Genomic DNA, 14,904 nt, shown 5'->3' on the forward strand with positions numbered 1-14,904 from the left:
CCCCTGGTAGGGCAAAGCGGGTTTTCAAGCCTTTGTAATGTTTGATGATAAATAAGTATCGGGTTTGAAATAATACAAAAATCATTTTTTATTTTGAAGTTCAAGAATCCTGTTGGGAAATAAAACCGAAATTGTTACGATAAAAATCCAAAAACTACAGTTTTCGAGCGTTCTTTAAAAACCTACTCGCTTTGAGCCACCCTGCCCTAAATCAAATATTGAAATTTAATAGCAATCTGTAGCAACATTGTTTTATTGATAAGTGTATAACCCCTTATCAATAAAACCTTAATATAACCTCACGACTACAGCTGGTTTTGCTCATAATATGGACTAAAACAAGAATAACCTCCAATATTTGTAAAAAGACGCAAACTGGCAGCGTTGCCACTTCTAAAAACAATAATAATGACACCAGCAGCTATGAGGAATTTTTTTAAAATGTAGTTCGAGGTTTATTTGTTCAAAGAGTGAGTCTAAATTTGAAAATACAAGAATTTGAGTAGTGTTCCTAATAATTATGCCACCCACTGTATGTCTTACTTCATGTACAGTCAACTCAACGGGAGGTTTCCTCAATAGTCGCAAGATTTTGGGACCCAAGGAAAATTCGAGATAAAGGAATATTCGAGTTATAGGCTTTGAGTTATTGAGATCCGACTGTAAATGGCATTGATAACGTTCTATACCTTTATCGTGGTACGTAGCGGCTTCTCCGAGGCAAGTTTAGTTTTTCTGATAATTAGTCGCAAACATGGCTCGACAACTGCAAGTAGCGTCCAAATTGGAAATGCGTGGAGTGATTCGTTTTTTTAGACAAAATTGTGCAAATGCAACTGCACTGAAATTTATGGCCAGTTGCATGAAATGTAAGGTGAAAATGCAATGTCAGGTCAAGCTATCGCAAAATGGTACAACATGTGGTGCGCATTCAGCGAAACAAACGCGCGGACTTCTGAAAAAGTTTAAGTAAAAAATGGGGGATCATCCTCTTTATAGTCCAGTCTTTTCACCTGCTGACTTCCATGTTTTGGTAACGTGAAACAAGAACTTTTAAATCGACGATACCATTAGGATGACGAAGTGAAAACTGCAACCTAAAAACGGTTATCGGTCATTTTACGGGATTTCTTTGCAGAAGGCATCGAAACACTTGTACCACGCCCCGACAAATGCTTAAATAACGAAGATGGCTACAATGAAAAGTAGGTTTTGAACGGAACTTTAAGACACCAATACAGTTATTGTAAAATTTCTATCCTGTTTTGCTTTCTTGAGCAGTGCAACTAACCTTTTGACTGACTCTTGTATTTAATTACCAACAAGTCGTGCAGTACAAATACTTTTAAAGAATAAATGCTTGAACTCTAATTGGTAGATTGGTGGTTAATTCAGTTTTCATCGGGTTATAAATAATAATAATATTGATAAGTTATGCACGTAAGATGCTGAGAGGGGTTGACATAAATTAAAAAACAAAACTATACTAGTACACTCTATAACAAAAAAATCGACGCACCAAGAAGGAGTTGTCCGATTGAGACGAAAATTGGTGGATAGGAAAAAAATGTACTTAATGGTAAATGATTAAAATCTCAGAACAATTGAATAATTTATATCAGAGTTATAGTAACAAGTTCAATAAGGGGTTGACCGGCCTCTAGCCTGGATGCAAGCTGAAGCACGGCGTGGCATGGAGCGATAAAGCTCTCGGAGGGTGTTCTGTGGTGTTTCCTGAAAATATTGCTTCAATTGTTGAACGAGGCCATCAACATTCCGTGCCAGACGCAATCGATTTCCCATTATATCCCAGAAATGCTCGAGGAGAGAGAGAGAGAGATCTGGCGATTTTGCAGGCCAAGGAAGTGTTTGAGAAGCTTGCAGACAGTTCATAGCAACACGTGCCGTGTGTGGTCTGACATTGTCCTTCTGAAAAACCAGCAAAGGGTACTGCAAAAGTAACGGTAGCAGAACAGGTCTTAGGATGTTGTCCAAGTACCGCTGTGCAGTAAGTGTGCTTCTAATTACGAACAAAGGGATCCGGCTATCAAAGGAAATGGCACACCAGACCGTAATGCCTTGTTGAGGGCCAGTGCGGCGTGCAATAGTGAAAGCAGGATCTCCCCTCTGTCCTGTGTGTCTCCAAACACGTCTTCGATGATTGTCGGGGCACGTTTGGAAGCGGGATTCTTCGCTGAAGATTACACGTCACAGTCGGCTTCATTCCAATGTGATCGAGCCATGCACCACTGTAATCTGGCTCGGCAGTGTGCAGGCGTCTGTGGCAGGTGGCTTAACGATCGACGCGAGCTTTGATTTCGCTGTCTCAACCATCTGTGAATGGTCATGATGGACACTGGTTTTAGGGTCGAACATCTGATAGTTGACAGAGATGAAGAAGGCGCTGTGACAGCTGGTGGGACAATCACTCTGTCCTCACGATCTATTGTGGCCCAAGGTCGACCGCTGCCATCTTGAAGCTGAACTCTGCCATTTTTCACCCATCCTTGCCAGCATCTTCGAATTGCCGCATCGTTTCGACCTAAATGACAAGCGATTCTCCGATTTGTCCGACCGACCTCTTTCAATCCAATGATACAACCTCTCTCAAACTCTGACAGTTGCTCGTAACGAGCACGAACAGTTCGGTGAGGCATTTTTTAAGTTGTTGAAAGGTAATCTGAATCGCAATCAAACCGAAATTTTCAACAACCGTTGAAGAACTGCTCCTTTTTACATCTGCTGGATGCGCAGTTCTGATGCGCTGGAAATCAAACTATTCATTCATTGGACACCAAATTTTAATCATTTGCATATCTGATCAAAGCACTCATGCATACGAAATTTCAAAGCAATCGGATGATTGTTTCTTGGTGCGTCGATTTTTTCTTGTTATCGAGTGTATTTATATGCATCGAAACCCGTTCTAAACGAGTTTTTCTCTCTATAAATTAGATGTCTACAATAACCCAGACATACGTATCAACTTTTTATTTACAAAAATTTCTCTAAATCATTTTCTTCTTGTGCATTCGGAATTATCTAATCTGGTTCATAATACAAAACCATGCTGATAAAATTATTTACTAAAAGAAATTGCAATTTCTTAGAAAGTTTCTGCGCAATTATAATTAACATGGCTTTATTTTTTTGAGTAAAAATTAAGTTTATTTTTCGCCGCCGGACACTTCTATGACGACTGAATTATTACTTTATTTGATTCGTACTCATGAGTTGAAAGAATTGTAAACATCCTCAGTTCACTTCCCTGATGCTGATGTGCTTCTAAGCATGTCCATCAACAAGGATGCTGTGGATGACCATACCGATAATCAGTAGAAGGTTATCTCCTTTGATAAGAAACAGCGTGGCAGGCTTTTCAAAATGTAAACCGTTTCTGGAAAGCAATAACGGTGTCTGGAGATAGGAAAGCCTCTCTAGGGCGCCTGGCGCAGTGTATGATATCACGAACGATTTTTGACCCTAGTTTGGGTGACTAAGACCGCTTGTGATATTTTGGGAGAAAAGAAAAATAATTTGAGCTTACTTTCAGTGAAATTATGATTGGGATGATTTATTTATTTTAACGATACATTGAAGATTTTGTTTGAGTACTTCTTGTTTTTATTTTTTTTTACGCAAAAGTCCTTCAGAAAATTTTACTCGAATGTTCTAATTTTTGATAGTCTTTTAAAGTTCTGAAAGTGTTAGTATGAACTTACTACAATCGTGTTGCTAGGAGGGCTTTGGGATACAAACATACCATAGGCGTACGAGAAATATTTTACGGGTTGCTATTGTTAGTATAGTGGTAGGGCTGAAAACTTATACAGTAGAACCTCTCAATAAGCGGCACTAAGGGGACTGGACTTTTTGTCCCTTAAATAGAGATGTCCTTTTTTCGGAGGTTATATGAATTGACACATATCGTGTACTTAGTATAAAATCATAATAAACATCAACTATTAACATTTAAGATTAAATATTGAAAATGTTTTTTGATGTTAAACAAAATTCAGAGTTAATCAAATTGAAAAACATATTATTTTAAAAATTAAAATTTAATCAAAGTTTAGTACAATCAAAGTTGTGTAATGATACAAATAATTTTGAAGTAATTTTGTTCATGGATTTGTTTCATGTAATAAATTTTACAAAATGCAATGCAAATAACAGTGTGATCACAGTGTGAAGTTCTCTATAAAAAGTTTGTTGTGGGTGGTGTACTATCTGTTGGAGCTGAATCCGTATGAAAAAGTTGCTTTCAGGGAAAAGCATGAATGTTAATCTCAGCAAGAATTTTAAAATACATATTTGCTGTTTTGCACGTTAATGCCAAGACAAACCTTTTACTAGTTAATTTTTAGGCAAAAAAAGAACCTTAATTTCATTAAATTCAACTTTTCCCTCCGCTTTTATGCATTTATCACTGCAAATTTTCTTTGTGACTGTCCCTTAGATAGAGTGTCCCTTAATCAGAGGTAAATGCATAAAAGCCCCTATTCAAAGGGACTGGGACCAGGAAAAGTGTCCCTTAAATAGAGGTGCTCCTTAAAGGAGGTATTACTGTACTTCAATATCTTTTTTTTCCCCAAAATATAAAATTTTACTGCTCAAGAAACCGAAGTCTTTTAACAGTACATGTATGTACTTGTAAAAAAATAGTATGATTGTAAAGTAAACTGTCAAAGTTTAGTCAATTGAAGAGTGATGCGAAAAAGGTAGAGCAGGAGAGAGGAGATTTCCTTTGTTAAATGGTAATATTCATAGTACAGAAAAATAAATTTTCGTTTCGTAAATTTAAGGCAAAGATGTAGAGTAAATTATTTTGAACATCAAAATTACATAGCCTTTAAATTTCTTCATACATCAAAATCAGTTTTTTTTTTGTTTTTTTTTTTAGTTACAAAATTTTCTTCCACTTCATCATTAGTTTCAATGATATCTCAATGAAAATTTAATAACACCTCTATTATAGCGTGTATGATGCTTTTCTTTTATAGTCTATTCTTGCGAAAAGTAGAAAAGATTTCTTCAATTTATGCCGTTGAAGACCAAGATTGATTGCTAAATTATTGAGCAGTTTATTTATATATTTATAAAAATGAACAAAGAAAGCCGCTGACAATCGAGGTCGATTACTATCGATTGAGGAGTTCTATTACAACAGGGGTCGGCAACCTGCGACTTAATTCCTTAAAGCTCTAGAGTATATAACACCCGTTCATTAATTTTTCTTTGACAGAATCAGAAATTAACATTTAAGGGAGAAAAAAACGGGTTTGTATGTGTACCTAAAAGAGTTATTTCAATTAACAGCAGAAAAGGTGTTTATAATTGCTCAGTTCTTTCTTTAAAAGAAAAGAAAAATGAAAGAAACCACATGGAAATGATGGAAGTTTGATGTTCTATCATAATTTCGTTAAATATTTCTCATCATCCCAGATTTTTTTGATAATATTCAATTCATTAAAATTTTCATTTTTTTTTTTTAAACATAATTTTGAGAAGTGGACCAACGTGCCTGGGCCCAGGGTCGTTGGTCCAATTACGAAGACAAGTTCTCTTGCAATTTTAATGACAAGTATTATCCAATATTGTAACTAACTTGTTTTCTTTTGTGTGATAAATGTAATGTATTAAATTAATCAAATTATTAAATTGACCCACTTCTACTTCAACGCTATTTAAGCCAGAACTATCAAAATTTTCTCAAGAACCAGCACGACTTGAGTTTTTGTTAACTACACTGTAACTAGTATTACTAAAATTTTTCTTATCTAACTCTCCTAAAAGTTTTTGCTTTTGTAATCTTATAAAAGTAGACCATTGTACGCTGGGTTCATGGTCTGAAAAAATGCTCTCATAGTTTTTTCGTTTACGACAAAAAGTAAAGAAACTACAAATAACTGTAAACTAGAAGAACTTACTTTAGGAGAGGAATTATTGTTCCATTCTTCAAAAAAAAAAAAAAAACAATTAAAAAAAAAATTCAGTTGCAGACTTTTGAAACTTACTCTGCTCTGTCAAAATAACACTTTCTGAAATTAAATTGCTCACTTTCACTGTGTCATGGGATATCATTATAAAATTTGTAGGACTATAAGTCCCATTTGTTGATCATAGGTTGAAATAAGAAGTATTAATAGGGTAAATTACTAGGGTAAATCAAATATAAACCGGAATTTGACCCTAACGCTGCTGTTAGCAGTTAATCTGAGGTGGTGCTTTGCCAATACGTATCTGCGGGTGTATCTGAAGAAGGAATTTTGTGTTCGTACCATCGAGAAGAGATACAATGGAGGGATTGAAGACCGTGAAACAAAGATACCAAGTCATGTAATGGATTTTAAGGCGGAGCATTGGAAGAAATCAGATTTCCTTCACTAGTTTCACGCAAAACTTGTCAACCATTCGTCGTTGGTAAGTCACGTGACTTGCGATCTTTGCCCAAGCTTTTTATAAGCCAGTTATTGCACTTGCTCCCTCCATTTATAATTAGTGCTCTAAGGTTCACACGCACATCGGAGATATGGATTGCTTCAGTTCGCTATGAGTGAGCAAGAAGCATGAGCACGTTTGTTGTTCATAGCGTCATTATAAAATTTCTCGCAAAGACGCAACCAAACTTTGAAACTTTGAGACAGATTCATGCACAGTTTGTAGAAGAAACACATAGCACCCTCGAATGTATGAGTGAACTAAAAAAACTTATGGCAGGAAGAGAAGTTATAAAAAACGAACCTGATAAAATGAAACCGAGTACAAGCATCACTGTAGACAATATTTTCGCCAGTTATGACATTATTGAAAAAGGACAATTAATGCAGACTATTACTGTCGCCTTTTGGATGAAGTACAAGCTGCATATCGCAAAAGCAAAGCCGGAAAGCGATGAGTAACGTAATTCTGCTCCATGAAACTGCAACGCCGCATGCTGTCGCTTTGAATTAGAGAAAATTTAGATAAAATTCATCAGACACCTCCGCACAGACCAGGTTCATCAACCAGTGAATACCATTTGTTTGGACCAATCTAAAAAGACATAGGAGGATAATAATTTGATGATGGTGCAAGGGTAGAGTAGTTCCTGCGCAACTGACGCTGCACATGTCCCTCTTCTTTCTATCATGACGGCATCAAAAACTTAGCAATCTCAAAAAGAAAATGTGTATCAGAGGAATAATACTATATAGAAAGATGATGGTTTATAAATGAATAATATATATATATATATATATATATATATATATATATATATATATATATATATATATATATATATATATATATATATATATATATATATATATATATATATATATATATATATATATATATATATATTCAGCTGATATAAACAATTGTTGTTGTTGTTTTTTTAAATTCCGGTTTATATTTGATCTGCTTTAGTGTTAAAATTATCGAGATCGATAGAACAAGCATCGAATCCCCATGCTCACCAGCTTACGTGAGCACCAATACCCGTCATCGCCATACTGAAGTTCAATGTAATATAATTGGCGCAACAAAGCGAATAAGTAAATAAATAGATAAATTAAAGTATTAAAGCTTGAACATAAGATCATCAAATTTTACAGTTATTTCTAACATGGGGTACCTATGTAAATTTTAATACATGCAATTCGACATCTACAGTGAATGTCGGATCTAGTTCTGCAAAAATGATACTTTGTATTGTGACCAGAAACAGTGGTCTAAGCTACAGTTGTAGAAGTTATGGGGGTTTACTTCTCTTGTTCTGATTTTTTTACAGTGCTTAGCAATCAGATTGCACCTTTCTTATACGTTGAAAGTTATATCTGTATAAGTTATAACTTCCTCTTTGTTAATGTTTAATATGTGTATTACAGTATTTATTCGATTTCAAGTGTAATTAATGCATGTGATTAAGAATGATAATCAGGTTGGAAAAAGACTGCAATATGGGGTAGAGCACAATATCGAACAAAACTCTAAATATGGTGCGAAGCATGTTTACTTTTCTTCAGAAAAGGAAGACTGGAGAAGTGAAAGTGAAGAAGAAAATGGTGCTGTATGTGTTCATTGTCCAACGATATCTTAAAATCATCACGGGATGAACAGTTGGTTTCGTGTCAAAAGATGACTCAAATATGCTCATGTAGACCCGCTCAGGGGCGGACTGGGCCCCCCAAGAGGGCGCCAACCTTGACTCCCATACTTTCAAAGGACACGCAGGTACGAGAGCAAAAATATAATAATAACACATTAAAAAAAAAAAAAACTAAGTTGCACTGGTTGGAGGACGCAAAGGCACACTGGCCCCTGAGCCATTCTGCCCCACAGAGCCCCTCAGATAAGCCTCTGAACTCGCTCAAAATAAAAAATAATAATAAATTGTTATTTGACTGAAGTGCATTTAGCTGATTTATGAAATGCAAACATTAATTTTCTGTTACCTGTTCTATTTGCATCCCGAGTGAACAAACCTTTCCGGATTTTTTTCAAAATTCAAATTCCTAGCTTAAAATTTTTGTTTCAAGCTTTTAAATTGATATGATTCTAATCCCAAAATTCTGAATTTTACTTTTTACTTAACTTTATTACCTTTTCTAATAGAAGTCAGTTGTAGGTGACAAAACATAAAGTACTCAGTATTCGGTGCTATTACCCTACAGCTGTATGTATGTATTAATAACCGTAATGAATAAATAAACATTTGAAAATAAAAATGCACACATACCTCACTGCAAATGATCGCTACACATTTGGAACACTATAAGTGTTTCAGTTGCCTGAATATATACTAAAGTGTACTTCGAAAGCATTCTGTAACAAAGAAAGTGTGCTGAAATGTTTTACTAATCTGTTCCGTTATGATGAAAACGTTTCAAAAGTGCACCGAATGTATTTTGCTGAGGATCTCTATTCAACCGAAGTTTGGGAATACACTTGAGAACAAATTGTGTGCATGTTTGAGAGTACTAGTGAAATCACAGCTTTCTTTGCTACAACGATGATGACTAGCTATAAAGTTGGCTGGTTGTACTATATAATGTATGCAGGGGTGCCCCCCTAAGAGCAAAGGCGTAACCCCCCCCCAAATCGCGAAGACCCACCAAAGCAAGAGCCCCCCCCCAAAATGAGAAAAATAACCTTCAACCCCCCCTAAAAATTTCAATGGCGCAGTCTGCGTCATGACCCTCCCTTGGGGGGGGGGGGCACCCATGATGTATGTATACTCTGCGAAAATGTTATACTTTTTACTGCAATTGTTGCTGTATTTTTCCAATCACAGCAGCAGTTAACTTATCTGAAAGATTTTTGTGCAATTGGCAAGCAATTGTGCAGTCGGAATTTCTTTTATCACGTGGGCCATGTAACCAGTAGGAAACTCGAACCAATTTCTGCGAAGCTACGCAAAAACAGCAACACGCCTTGTTTGTAAACATTATGAAATAGCTGTAATCATCTTCGTCCTGTCTTTGAATATTTTAAAGGTACGTTACTTACTTATATTAATGTTCTTTACTGAATGAGAAATCTTGCATTTGTACATTTACTGAGCTTCAGATATTTGCTTTAAATAAACTAATAATTTTCCATACTGCTTAAGTTATGAAATTATTTGAATTCCCATGTTTTAAAACTATGTGGTTACGTGATTCGTAACATGTAAGATTAACGTGTTACGATTCTAATCCTGATGTTTGACAATTGATTTAGGACTCCTATCCTAATCTTTAGACTTTAAAATTCTTTAAAAAACTTCAGATCTGGAGTTTTAACCCCCCCCCCCCCCAATGAGGGTCGTAAGACACTTCTGCTACACGATTTCCATCTTTTATTTTTTTTTCAAGTCTGTTTCATCTATTTGCATTTTATAAAGTCTGTCATTTGCTTTTTGTTTTTACAAATATTTCAGGGGTTTTTTTTTTTTTTTTTTTTTTTTTGTGTGGTTAGCAATTTTTTGTTATTTTAGTATACTTTTCCTTATAAACAACCCAAGTGATTGGTCATCTTGTACACTAATTTTCGGCTAAACAAACCGAAAAAGAATGAATCGCTGGAGGTCCTACGGGCTTAGATTAGGTTAAACGAGAATATGATCTATATCTACCACAATAACATGGATGAGATTCGAACCTAGGTCCAGAGACCAAGATTCTTCTGAGTATTGATGTTTGAAAAAAATATATTGTCTAAAGTTTTATATAAATTAATTTTACCTTGAATTTCGAAGAAAAACTATTGCCTGCCATTCAGTATCTAACTTATGGATAATTAATTTTAGTATCTATTGCATTTAATGCATTCATGAAATTTGAGTTTCATAATTTATATTTTACACAAATACACAGCAAAGCATAAAAGCATTGCTTGGATAAAAAATCTGAGCAAAAAATATTAGCAAAAAATTTTATCAAGTTTCTTAGTCTAATTTCTGAAATCATTAAAGCTCTTAGTTCAAACGTGGTGTTTTATACAAATATGTGTTTTACTTATGTACAATACGTGTATCGGGTTTCGGGTTCTTAAAAATGGGATCATGACATAAAAAATAATTAAAACCGCTAGTTCAGAAGATAATTCTGAGTACTGTCAAGTGCCCATATTTGAGACAGTACCCTAACTTGGGACCCTTTGCCGAATTTAGTTTAGAGGCTTGTCAGTATTTCACCGATAAGAAATAAATGGTGTTACAAAATAAATGAATAGTTATCTTTTGAGGCTATGAGAGCTAAACTTTGATGTTTTAACCTTATGGGTTAGTTTAATGATTTTGAAAATTTCGAAAAAATATGCGATTTTTAATTACGGATATAATTTTAGGTACCAACGCTTACTAAGCAATATTATAGTTTGAATTTTTTTTCACACTTCATCTCGGCTATGTACCTGTGCCTTATTTGGGCTAATTCGTTTCTACTTAACTTATTCAGTTATACTAATTTATTCATAAATTTGAGAAATTGCAAATACGCTCCAAACTTGGGACACTGTTCCAAGTTAGGGTACTAAGGCATAAAAAGTGTCTATAAGAAATATTGTGGAAATAAAGTGTGTAATTGTATTAAGAGAAAAGTATACATACAATTTTTTAAAAAATGATGACTGTTCTGATGACAACAAATGTGTCATACAGTAACAGGACAGAAAAGTAGTCATTGTTAAAATAAAATTGAAATTTCATGATGAGCAAAAGACGTTTTGCCAAAATATTATATATGTTAGTTCTACTAATGAAAATGAGTCTTAAAGTAAAGATGAGACTAATTAATTTGTTGTGTGAATTTTACGTATTATGAACGAATGTAAATGAATGTGAAAAGATGTGAAATGAGGAACAAGAAGAGCTTAAAATCAGCTGCATTAAGAATTATTTGGGCTCACAATTACTTTTATATTACAAATATAGGAGGAAACGTAGAAATATTACATTGAAAAGAATTAAGATGGGTAGGGAGACATTCAATATTTTCAGGGGCAAGTATACATTCTGATTATTTTGACAAGATTATTTTATTTCTTTCTAATGATATTTTTTTTCTTTGTTGAGTTGTAAAATAAACTTCTTTAAAATGATAGTTGGTGTCTCAAACGATTATCTATTGCTGCATACATGAAAGAAAGATCAAAATGTTAAGTGTCCCAAGTTAGGGAGGGAGGTCCCTAACTTGGGACAGTGAAAATTTTTTTTTTGTTTTGTTTTTAAAGGGATATATCTGCACATAGAAACCTCGTCCTGACGTGAAGTACTAAGGCACATCCTAAAAATAGAATACTTCGTTCACATGGAAAACATATGATTAATGTGCTACTAAAGGTAAAAGTTCAAAACTGTCCCAAGTATGGGCACTCGACAGTATATTTTTCAGAAACTCTTAAATACATTTTAGGTGTCATTTACCAGAAGAGTGCCAAGCGGCACAATCGCCACCTTCTCACTTCGTAGTGATGTTACTACGTTTGACAGATGAATTAAAATATATCAGGATTTCAGTATTTAAATTTTCAGAAACTCTTACATGCATTTTAGGTGTCACCCCCCCCCCCCCCCAGAAACAGCTGCCACAAATGCCCTTCTGTGTCTGTGTTTGAGAGATTCAATTTAACTTAAAGTGTTGTGAAAGAAATTTGGAATTGAAGTCGATCTCTGACTAAAAAGTGGGAAATTAATTGCAGATACGAATGAAATCTTTAAATTAATCGAAACCAATGTAGAAACTGTTTTCGTCGAAAATCCAGCGTAAATGCGTCTTGGGCAAGTTTTATTAAGACATAGAATGCAACCGTAAGTTAAATTTGTCATTTATGTACGTTGTCAAACTCTAACCTGAACATTGCTATGACACAAAATTTTAAAAAACATACTTACTTTATGTGTACGTAGAACTTTTTTTTTTAAGTTCGGATTAGGGGGGATGAGTGACACAACGAATTACCGTCCCATGTGACACCCGTGCTAAGTACACCACTGTATGTGTGTGTGAGAGAAATATAATGTGTGGATAACGCAGTATCTCCTTTAATCATCATTGCCTTTCAACGTGTTCCATTGCCATTTCGGGAAGTTGATACCTTGAATTTGAGTATCATAATGCTAATTACTAAAAAAATGATATTACATTCCTAATAAGTAATTTCGTGATCAAAAGAGCGTAGCGATGCGAATAAGATGCCACGTCATTGATGTGTGCATAAAACTACTAAGACTCTGAAGGATTTTTTATTTAAGTAATATCAAAATGCTCACTGGCAAATATATGTTTATCTGAACACATTTCTACTATCAATCTAAAAGCTGGAAATAGATACGGTTTACTTCTGCGATTTATCTACTTTTTATACTGATAATCGCTTTGTTTGGTCATTGCCTTTTCGCAGAAAGTTTTGAACTTGAGTTTCGGGTGCTGTTTTACTGTTTGGTGGGAGGCATAGTTCAAAGAAAATGTCATTGTTTAACTTTACATTCGCTGTCAATTGTTTGCTTGATAATTGCTCTTTGAACTTCAGCTCTGATACTGAGTAGAAACATTTTGTTTCTAGAAATATCTAATCTATAAAAACCAATTCGTTTCCGTTGTTAATCAGGGGAAGATAAACTACAGATTAATAGTGCAAAACTGTGCCGTTATAGAATGCCCAAAATGACTTATGTGAAATGAAAGTTGTGCACTAGTTCTCTTTATAGTTGTTTCTCGTAGGTATAAAATAAGAAATGGCTGAAAAAAAAAACGTCTTTACATAATGCAGTGTTCCGAAATAAGCAACAATCTCTCAAATAAAACTCTGCGAGAAAAAATTGCAATATATATTCCATTATAGCCACTATTTCGTTATAATTTTTTTTAAATTTTTGCTTCCATACTATTTAAAAACATCTCATAATCCACTATAATATTAAAATCTGTTCGCGTCCGTCTGTCTGTCTGTCTGTCTGTCTGTCTGAAGATCGATCTCCTCGAGAACCGCTGCGAATCGAGAGTCGAACGAGATACCGATCAGTTCGAAATTTTCCAAAGAAAACAATAGAACCAATCTCGTAATTGTACGACTTTAATTAGCGGAGATATTAATTAAAACGTTAATTAACATAACGTTATTCAGGAATTTTTATTTCTTTCCTGTTGCCATTTTGCGTATCAGCAAATAAAATTCTAATAATTGTTTTAAAAGAGATTTTTTTGGCTGCTGTCCAAATCTTAAAACAACGTTTCCATCCAGAATTTCATTTCAAATTAGTTTAAAATTGGTTGCTCTATTCGGATATAGCCTTTATTTTATCGTCTGTCCTTTTTTTATTTTTTACATTCAACGTTCTTAACTCTTTTCCTCATATAAAAGTTGTTTCTTTAGCTACATATGTTTATTGATTGTAGTGTTAGATTATCATTCACCGGCCTCATATTTTGATACATTTAGGATGTGCGACTAATTATGTTTATTTTGTTGAACTTTTTCCCGTTACATGGGTGAGTTTTCGAATTGCAATAACTTTCTTTTTCTTTCCTGTTTCTATTTTTGAAATACAGTTTGTATCGTTAAAAGAACATGTTAAATTAAGATTGTTTGGATTTCTTTAAGTGAAACAGAGTAGAACAAAAAAATTGTTTTTAAGGATTTTAACTAAAGCTATCTTGGAATCTGATGACTTGGTATTCAATTAATGCTTATTGGTATTTATTTAGTCTTGGTGCTTTAGTTTCACATAATCAATCAAAATGTGTGTGTCATTTTATGTAAAAAGATGATCGTAATTGTACATAAATATTTCAGATATAGTCTATCAGATTTAATTCAGTTTAAAGTGACCAGAAATTATAGTTGATAATGCATATATTTTCATCTTTTGTGCTAATTGAAAATACTCATAACTTGTATCATTGATAACTATGATTAACGTTAAAGAGAATTTTGACAAAAATATGCTCTACTGGTGTTTTACAAACCTTGCATTACGCGTATTTATTTACTTCTTAGCGCTTTAGAAACTGATGTCAGAGTAATACAAAAACATCAATTGGACATCTCTTTCATTTTTTAAGTAGCCCGTGCAACGCCGGGCACGCAGGCTAGTCCACTATAATATTAAAATCTGTTCGCGTCCGTCTGTCTGTATGTCTGAAGATCGATCTTCCCGAGAACCGCTGCGAATCGAGAGTCGAACGAGATACCGATCAATTCGAAATTTTCCAAAGAAAATAATAGGACCAATCTCGTAATTGTGCGACTTTAACTAGCGGAGATACTAATTAAAACGTTAATTAACATAACGTTATTCTGGAATTATTATTTCTTTCCTGTTGCCATTTTGCATATGGGTGAGCAAATAAAAATCTAAACATTGTTTTAAAAGAGATTTTTTTGGCTGCTGTCCAAATCTTAAAACAACGTTGCCATCTAGAATTTCATTTTAAA

Source organism: Uloborus diversus, chromosome 10 (assembly GCF_026930045.1).
Source record: "Uloborus diversus isolate 005 chromosome 10, Udiv.v.3.1, whole genome shotgun sequence".
Lineage (NCBI taxonomy): Eukaryota > Metazoa > Arthropoda > Arachnida > Araneae > Uloboridae > Uloborus > Uloborus diversus.